The sequence below is a fragment of the Anneissia japonica genome, unplaced genomic scaffold, assembly GCF_011630105.1.
Source record: "Anneissia japonica isolate Jap-2015-1 unplaced genomic scaffold, ASM1163010v1 scaffold652_len952628_cov199, whole genome shotgun sequence".
In the NCBI taxonomy this organism is placed as follows: domain Eukaryota; kingdom Metazoa; phylum Echinodermata; class Crinoidea; order Comatulida; family Comatulidae; genus Anneissia; species Anneissia japonica.
In genome coordinates this window covers 223,959-226,523 of record NW_022757608.1, presented here as the reverse complement: position 1 = coordinate 226,523, position 2,565 = coordinate 223,959, and positions in this window count along the sequence as shown.

The following is a 2,565-nucleotide window of genomic DNA, read 5'->3' as shown; positions in this document are numbered from 1 at the left end:
ATAATTCATAAGATAATTTACTACAAATAACCTACGTCCAGTATGTTCACACTGGCATTATTATCTTATCACTTGTATAAGGACGAATTCTAATACCACACACAGCGGCAGAACGATTTTGAAAGGGGGAGGGGGGAATTTCATGAGGTCCAATATACGAGCGAAGCGAGCATCTAGCCTGGGGGCCAGGGGGCCGTCTAGAGCCCCGGTGGGGGTCTACGGATATTTTACCAATTTTTATTTTACGTTTGGTGAATTTTATAAGTCATTTTATAGGCATTAAGCTACTGTAATATGACATATTTGTTGTAATTTCCAGTGGCGGATCCAGGAATTCGAAATAGAAGGGTCCAGGGAGGGTACTTTCACAGATAGAAGATCTGAGAAAATTTGTGATTATGGCACCTCTAGATTGCGGGAAATTTCACCCTTAAACTTATATTTGAATATAATTTTCCTTATATCTCCATTAAAAAAAAAATTGAACAATTTAACCCCCGCCCTTGAATGCATCACAGATTTCAGAACAAAGTCGAAGTCGAGATTGCTTCCACGATCTCAATGAATTATTTATCATAAGGGTTATCCTTGATATGGGTTCCCCGACTACAACTTCACTTTTCCTCCGATGGATAAAATTTACCCCTCTATGTAACCCGGAAATGATACTCCAACTGTGGCGGGTGGAAGTCGAAATAGAGGGGACCCAGGCAGGGTTTTGCGCAAATAAAATATCCACCCACCTCATCCGCGCAACTTTTGGGGCTGAGGTAAGAAAAATTATGATTATGGCACCTCCAGATGGCCGGAAATGGCACTCTCAGATTAAAAGTTGAATACAATTTTGTCTGTTTTCTTATTTTTTTTTTTTTTATAATTTAGGTTGAGGGCCTGTGCTGACAATATAACACTTGAAATAGCCTATCATTTTGTATCACAAATTCCTAATGTCAAGCGAAAGATATTTTTATTCGAAAGATTTTTTTTACTCAATACAGTTGTTACAACCTATATAACACATTAACTACAGCGTAAATTCTGTAGTTAACCTTCAGAGAACTTTATTTTAAAAAATGGCCTAATTAATTATCTTATTGTGTTCGTTAAATTAGATGGAGTTTAATTGTGGTTGTATTCCGCTAGTTTGAAGGTTTACTGTAAGCCAATCAGTTACACTTACTATACATCTTCGTGGTTAGCATAAAGAAAACTAGAGCGTCACTCCATTAAGAGTGCCTACATTCCCCTTTATGCCTAAGTACAGAATTCACGAAGGCAGGCGATTTTTGCTTCATGCTTGAGGGTGGGATTCAAGGAAACTACAGACGCGCGTATACAGACATCAATCAACATTTGGTTGCTCAACTCAAACAGGGAACTAGTAATGCTCGTTAGAAAATGAAAAAAAAAATTTATAATGATAATAATGATAATAACAAATAAACAAATTGTCTAACGTACGCACCAAATAATTTATGAGAGAAGATAATTTTGTTGACTTTGCATGGTTATTGTGAATAAACATTCTCCTTTAGCATAAATTTCTATATTAGGCCTATATATTATTTTATATTTTACTGTATTAATGAAATTTACAAAAACCTTAATTAAAAGCATTGATAGACCAACTACTATTTGAAAAGACAATAAAATTTCATTCATTTCAAGCATTTTTCATAAATCCTATAATAGTTTATTACTAAAATTTAGGTTTTCATTATATACTTATTTTATGAAAAATTAGAAAATTTTATTTTGCATAGCAACGGTTGCTATGGTGATGACCTTGTATTTTATTACACCATTAAATTCAATTTTCTATAAAAAGCTGTTAATCGTATAAAAAATATTGTATAAGCCGATCTAATAATATTTTTCTTGAGATAAATAATAACAGCAATTATGTGAATTCCATTCGTTGCTATGGAGTTATAAAAGTTCCGTAGCACTTCAGTAAAGGTGTTTGTTTGATTGTTTTTTTTTAATATTGCTCTTCCATAATACATAACCTAAATACAAAAATATTCATAAACCTATGACAATGATGATTTCAATACGGTAAGCTTTAAGCATCCCTTATACTTAAATTTCATGAATAAAATAGAAAATTTAAATTTGCATAGCAACAGTTGCTATGGTAATGACCTTGTATTTTATACATCAATGTGTTAACTTTGTTCAATATGAGATGTTTATTATATAAAAATATTGTATCTCATGATTTTTGCTTAGTCAATGACAAATGTACAGCAATTCTGCTGATTTTGCTTCGTTGCTATGGACTATAAAAAGAGTGTTGCTATGCAATTATATAAAAATTTCAGAATTTTTTTACATAATCCTATTCTATGATAATAATAGATAATTCAGATGTTAAACATATTCATAAAACCTATAAAAATAAAGATTTTAATAAACTTTAGGCTTCCTGTATACTTAAATTTCATGAATAAAATAGGAAATTTAAATTTGCATAGCAACGGTTGCTATGGTGATGACCTTGTATTTTATACATCAATGTGTTAACTTTGTTCAATAAGAGATATTTATTATATAAACATATTG